We start from the raw sequence: 7,291 nt of genomic DNA, 5'->3' as shown, positions 1-7,291 counted from the left end.
CTCTCTCTCTCTCTCTCTCTCTCTCTCTCTCTCTCTCTCTCTTGCTCGCTCTCTCTTTCTCTCTCTCTGTCTCTCTCTCTTCCTCCCTCTCTCTCTCTGTCTCGCTCACTCTGTCTCTCTCTCTCTTTCCCTCTCCCTCTCTCTCTCTCTCTCTTTCCCTCCCTCCCTCTCTGTCTCTCTCTCTGTCTCTCTCTCTGTCTCTCTCTCTCTGTCTCTGTCTCTCTCTCTCTCTCTCTCTCTCTCTCTCTCTCTCTCTCTCTCTCTCTCTCTCCCTCTCCCTCCCTCCCTCCCTCTCTGTCTCTCCCTCTGTCTCTCTGTCTCTCTCTCTCTCTTACACACCACATACACTATTCTAGAAGATAAATTTCTTTACATTTGCAGTATTTGGAAAGTGTTTAGGCTACAACTTATTTTCCTGTATTTGGGGCTTAAACTGGAAAAACAGGATTAGATAAGTGACTACCTCTGATTAATGTTATTAATTGTTGCTAATGTTATTAATTAAATGTTATTAATACTAAGGAATAAAATTATTCTTCTCTTATTTTTGGTTTGTCTCTTTCTGAGAATAATTTCGCTAGCTAATGCTTATTGTTAAGTAAACACTATTTTACTAAAGTCAGTAGCACATGTATGAGCTACAGTGGTAAGACTATCTCAAAGCCTTTGGGCCCTGGTGTCAGAGGGCGTTAGAGCAAAAGCACAAATAGGAAAGATCAGAGATTTCAATCTCAGAATGTTGTGTTTGCAATCAGTGGGTTTGGCTTAATTAGGATGGAGGCTCCAGGATAAAAGGATTTCAGTTATATTCTCCAATTTACTGTTTGCTTCATGAAGAATGCCCTATGGACAATTAGCATGAATAAAATACAGAATGTGTGGAAATAAAAAGAGATATATGGAGAAACATAGGCATCTCCTGACTTATGCAATACTATTTACAAACTGTAAATAAAATACGTAGCTATCCATGATGTTCTTTTTTGGAAATACAGTATAAATGTCTCTATACTAAACTTAGACATCACCAATAAGTAGGCATTCATCACTGGATGGGGACATTGGTTAAATTCAGGCTCTTCTGAGACTGTCACAAATGGTAGCCCCTATCAATAGGACAGTGAGGTCAGTTTTGATCTTGTTTTAATTAATAGTGAATTTTTGTATAAGTTTAATATAGGCAAGGAGACACAATTCTGCCCTGAGTGGAGTAAGGCATACCATTCACAGATTTTGACAGACAGAAGGAGTAATTTTAGTGGTAGGAGTTAATTTGCACTGGTATTAATGCATGAAAAGGTTGGGATTGTATCTAATTGTTACCTTCATACTAGCTCAATGAAAAATAAGGTTTATGAATCAAGTTGTGGGAAGTTATTGATTATGATGGCTTCTCCAAAAATGTATTATTAAACTCATTTTTCTTCCTAATCAGTTTTTGATCCTGACTTCACCTTTGAATCCATCTTTCTTTTCTTCCTGCTTCCATGCTTTCAACCCTCCCACAAGAAATATTAAAATAGATGTAGAAAGGTGGGAGAATTGATAACTCCCTATCAACTGCCCAAGAAAGAAATACTTTTGAAAACTTATTTTTAAACATTCACCATTAACCATCTTTTTGATGATTACACGTAAATAGATAACATACATTAATGTAGACACAAATCTGTTGATGTTTTGTGAAGTTGCATACTGTCTACTCTGTAAATATTCTGTTTCTTAGGAAACAGTGTGACCAGTCAGTCAGACTGATTTAGTAAGCATTGCCTTTCCTCATGTGGAGCAGGTTTGAAAGTGTCCATTACCAGATACCTTTTCCTCTACACTCTACACTGCGGTATGCGCACTGACTGTGTGAAACATGACAGGATGACACTTTAAGACTCAATTTTTTATCATCAGGATACCTTGCACTTTATAATACACCTTCATTTTTCTTTAATTGAACTAAAATATAGTACCTACATTGTATTTTTATATTTTTACAGGATAGTGCTTTTGCCCATAGTTTTACCTGGTACAACAGTGGCTTAGTATCATTGTCATATTACTGTATCTGAAGATAAATTAGGTTCTTGGTATCTCTCTGTCTCTCTGTCTCTGTCTCTCTGTGTGTGTGTGTGTGTGTGTGTGTGTGTGTGTGTGTGTCTGTGTGTGTCTGTGTGTGTGCTTCAAATGGCAGGGCTTTCTTGAAGTTTGAAAGTTAATACAAATGATTTTCTAACCTCTCATCACAGTGGCCAAATGTAAGTAAGTGAAGAGTGGAACACCAGTGTACATGACGTTCACATCACCATAAAGTTTCTTTAAATATACATGTAGACAGCCTCATCATACATGTAAAAGGCTCATCTCCCACCTCATTGTTAGTCACTGACTTTAGGAAGCCTCAAGCACTAGCTAGCTCATTTTCTGTTTTCTGGATATATCCATGTCCACTAATTCAGTAGGGGAAGATATTACCTCCAGACTTTGTATCTGTCTGCCTTGCATCCTGGTCTGCAGACCATAAAGAAAATGCTGAATGTGGAGATACACCCTGAAATCTTAGCACTAAAGAGACACAGCAGCTGCCTGACTTTGAGGTGAGCCTGTGCTATACAGTGAATTTCAGCCAGCTACATAGCAAGACCCCATCTCTAAAACAAGCAGACTAAATTAACAAATAATGAGTTCTCTCAATTAGGGAATGTTATGGATTTTTGTTTTTGGTTTCTTTGTTTGTTTTTCTTCTTGGTGAAGAAAAATATTTTTTAAATCCAAGGTCCATTGCTAGCAAAGCCCATTTGTCTCATATGGACTACTGGTGTGACTTGAAGGCCCCATATGATATATTAGTCAGGATTTTCTAGAGTCACAGAACTTATAGAATGTATATATATGTATAATGGAAAATTATTGTCATGACTTACAGTTTGCAGTCGAACTAACCCAGCAATGTGTAGCTATGAATGGGAAGTTCAATAATCAAGTAGTTGCTCAGTCCCATAAGGTTAGGCGTTTCAGCTGGTCTTCTGTATAAGACAGAATCCTGAAGAAGTAGGTTCCAACAGATGTGCTGGCAAGTAAGTGCAAGCAGGCAAAGAATGAACCTTTCTTCTTTCCCTTGTCCTTATGTACCTCCAGCAGAAGATATGGCCCAAATTAAATCACCACACCTGTATTTGGAACTTGCTCTGTCCCAGGCTGGCCTTGAATTCTGCTTCCCTCTATCTTCTGAGATTACAACCATGTACGACTTTGCCTGGGCCTAAGCTTTTCAAACCACTATGCCTCAAGATCTGTATCAAAAGCGGTTGTCATCTCATCTCAAAATCCATGTCAAAAGCCTGTGTCTTCCAGCTTCAGGATCTGGATCACAAGTGTGTTCTCACTTCTGGATTATAGTTCATTCCAGAGGTAATCAAGTTGACAACCATGGAATAGCCATCACACCTTGGCATCAGCTCTTTCTTCTCAAAGGCTTTTTTTTTTCTATTTAAGACAGTTGATACTTCATTATAATTCTGTCTTCACATCCAACAGAACAGAAAACAGTCATAAATATGAGCCTTATTGTCTCAGAAATAAAAAGTGAAAGTATTGAAACCCTGAAGGCAACCAGAGTTTCATCTTCTCCATTTTTTTATCTTGAAATGATGACCTGCCATGGTCTTTCTGGTTCACATTTACTGCTGTAAATATATCACCTGTCCAGACACCCTGGGGAAGGGAGACACTGCCGAAAGGCATCATGAACTTGCATTAACTTTATACTAAAGCATATTATGTAAGTACATGGAGACAGTATTCTTTTTCATTCGTCTTCTTTCACAAGAGCTTCTTTCTAAACTAAAAATGTTGCCTGAGCATATGATCAAAATTAAAGGTTTGTGTTGAAATTGCAAAGGCTGACATTTGCACATGATTTTTAGTAGGACCCTGCCTCTTTTATGACAGGGCATTTAGGGGAGTATAAACACCAGAGATACCCTCTTAGTTGTGACCAATAAAGCTTTTTCACTACACCTTGGTGAATATCCCCTGTACACCAAACCAATTTCCATTCTAAAGGTGGTAACATTGTCTAACTTCACATTTTGACAGTTAAGGAAAATGAAACACTACAAAATACAAACCCTTCAGAACTATACCCATAACATACATGGCAAGCATGTAAACAAATATTACAAGCATGATAAAATAGAGTTGATAGGAGATGTAATATATTTTAACAATACATTAGGGGCCAAAGGCACCAGCCACCAAGCCTGAGACCTGCGTTTGATCCTTGTAACTCAGGCAAATGATGCTTCTCTGAGATCAGCCCATGCTCCATGGCATGAGTGCCCACACACATGGAAGCACATAAACATTCAAAACAATATCATTGTTCTGTGGAAGCAGAAAGCAAAACATAATTAAATCCAGTTCCTGTCCTAAACACCAATCCCTCAGTTCTCATTTCTCATCTCAAACCAAGCAATCTTCAGAAAGAATTCACCTTTCAATTTTTAGTCATTCATCGTAAGAAAAATAATTTAAAAAATATTTGGCCTATTTCATGAGCAATAAAAATGACTGTCTTTTCATTTTTATTCATCTTGATCTGGTTTGGTTTTGTCAGTGAATTGATCCAATTAGTTTTATACATATGGATCCATTCCTGGCGTACTTACATACTTACTACAGATGCAATTGGCAGAAAAACCAGTTTCTGTCTGCACAAATGTTCCCCCTTGCATCATTTGAGAATTGGAAATGTTAATTGTTTATTTATGTTATAATTAACAGAGGCTTTTCCCTTATTAGGTACTTCATTCAGTGACTGTCAGTACAGTCATATTAATAGTTTTATTCTCAGAGAAGCATGCTGTGTTTTTAGTTAGGCACGGCAAAGCAGTGTAAAGCTTTGGAAGTAGTGGCCATACTGGAGTCTGAGCTGACAGATAGGCACTGGAGTTCGAGCTGACAGGCAGTATATGAATCTTCCTTCCCATATGAATCAGAAAGCAGAATCCCATGGGCTAAAATAAGCTTTTAAAGGCCAGGATTCTTGTTTGTATCTGTTGCTTTTATGCTTCTGTGTTTCTGTTTAATTAAATATGATAAATCATGAGAGAGGTGGATTCTTGAAATATAAAAATGAACATTGAAGGGGTTACAGTGAACAGAGGTGATACCAGCAGCAAGAAAGACAAACAAAGCAATGTATTGCACTTGTTAAGATAATCTTTACATTAGTTTTTGGATACTTTTGTAAGTAGGCTTAATAGAAAATTAAATAAAACAAATTTCACATTAAGTCTATGGAAAAATTTCAAGATAGCATAAATAAATTTTCTTCCATCCATCCATCTATCCATACAAACACATACACACACACACACACACACACACACACACATACATATATGCATATGCATATGTATATCAATCTGTAAAGTACACGTTTGTATATAGTTAAAGACAACTATAACACTTTAAAAAGCAAGCATGACCTAAGTTTCAATTCTCATTCTCTTGAGTGTAGACCACAGTGTTTTCATCCTGATATTGATAGCTATGGCTTAGCAGCTGATGCTTGACTTTGAGCCAGGCTTATTGAATTTCTATTCCAACACTAATAATGATGTTCAATTTCTAGCTGAGAACACTGCATTCAGAACAGTACATTCCTAGAAATTTATTTTCTCCCCATTAATTAAGGTGACAATTTTATTTTTGCATACTTTATCATTCTTCTTTATTCTGGGAAAAACAGGATTTGTATATCTGGGAGCACCAACTTTCAAGAATACAGGAAATAAACTGTATTTTAAGTACCTCAGCTTTATTAGAGGTGATGTGAGAACAAGAGCTTGTACGTCCAGCCTTAAAGGTGATCTATAGAAGGTCATTGGTCATGTGCATACGTGCAAGACACTGGCATGTTTCTTAGAAAATATGAAGTACATAAAGGTCACGTCTAGCTTTCATGACCCAGCTGGAGGCAGACATTTCAAATAAAGTGTAAATTAGCCTCCTTTCTGACAGCAACACCCCATTGACTAGCTATATTGTAAGGAATTCTGCCAGTCAGCCTAGCAACTGAGAGGAAACAAGATACACTAATGTAGATAATATAAGTCAAGCAGCCAGGTTGAACAGTTCTTCATGCACAAAAGTAAATGACCTCTCTGATCAGCAACTCTCATTTCGTATTTCTATAGAGCACACCCTTTATTGGTTGGTTGTCTATAAAATTGATAGCTATGAAAAAACATAATTAATAAAATACTGAGTCACCTGGGAAATTTCTTTGAGATGAGGTTTTTGGATTTGAATCTAGAGACACACAGAGGATCACAGCTGGGCGCTGGGAACTACACCATTGTTGGTGGCCTTCATTCCTGCTCTCTGTACCTCAAGGACCAACAGCCGCTCCTCTAGATCTTTGGCACTTTCTATTTCACTATTGTCTGTTTCCTTCTCATCTCTGATTGACTTTTATGATGTAGAACAAGAACAGAACTATCTCCCTGAACATTGTGGTTTATATAAGTTCACCTCAACGTCCAAGCAGCAATCTATGAATGTTAGTCAGAATACCTTTATTTTAAGCTTGCTGGTTAGTGTTTGTAATAAACTTATCAATTCTATGTTAAAAACTCATACCAGATAGAAAATCACCCTTAGGTTTAATTTCTATTTCTTGTTTTTATTTCAGTTACTATAGATTTGTTTTATATGGAAAGAAATATGTGTCAAAGTTAATTTATGATACTTTTAATTTACTTTTTTTCTCTTACTGAAAATGGATTTTTCTTTCTCGCTTAATATATCCTGATTAAAGTTCCCCTTCCCTCTACTCCCCCCAGCTCTTCTAGATTCACCCCATTTCTTTCTCTCATTAGAAAACAAAGAGGCTTGTATGGGATAATAATAAGATAAGATAAAATAAAAACTAATATATCTGAATTGGCAAAACAAATAGAGGGAAAAGAGCCCAAGAAAAGGCATAAGAAACAAAATTCCACTCGTTTGCCCACTCAGGAATCCCATAAAAACATTAAAGTGGAAGCTAAAATATATATACAAATAACCTGGAGGGAAGAGGAGCCATGACACAGTGTGAGACAATGCACCTCCAAGGATGCCCTTGAGTTTGTTTTCTGTTCTACTGCCAGGCATTGTTTCCCTAGTGACACTCCCTTGGACTACACTAAAGTTTTATTTGAAAATGGATGTGGAGTTAGGGATGGGGGCATATTTCCACTACTCCTTTCTGTTCTGGGACTATTCATGTCTGAAACAGACTTGCACACAG

General features: G+C 37.2%; 1 protein-coding gene across 9 annotated transcripts in view; it reads left to right on the top strand.

Moving 5' to 3' along the window:
* Nrxn1 (neurexin 1) overlaps positions 1–7,291 on the top strand; it is a 1,062,527-nt gene that overhangs the window by 287,914 nt on the left and 767,322 nt on the right. The gene's annotated exons all lie outside the window — the stretch shown is intronic.

Source organism: Grammomys surdaster, unplaced genomic scaffold, assembly GCF_004785775.1.
Source record: "Grammomys surdaster isolate TR1022 unplaced genomic scaffold, NIH_TR_1.0 149, whole genome shotgun sequence".
Taxonomy (NCBI): domain Eukaryota; kingdom Metazoa; phylum Chordata; class Mammalia; order Rodentia; family Muridae; genus Grammomys; species Grammomys surdaster.
The sequence above is the reverse complement of the archived record's forward strand: the minus strand, read 5'-3'. Positions and strand labels throughout refer to the sequence as shown.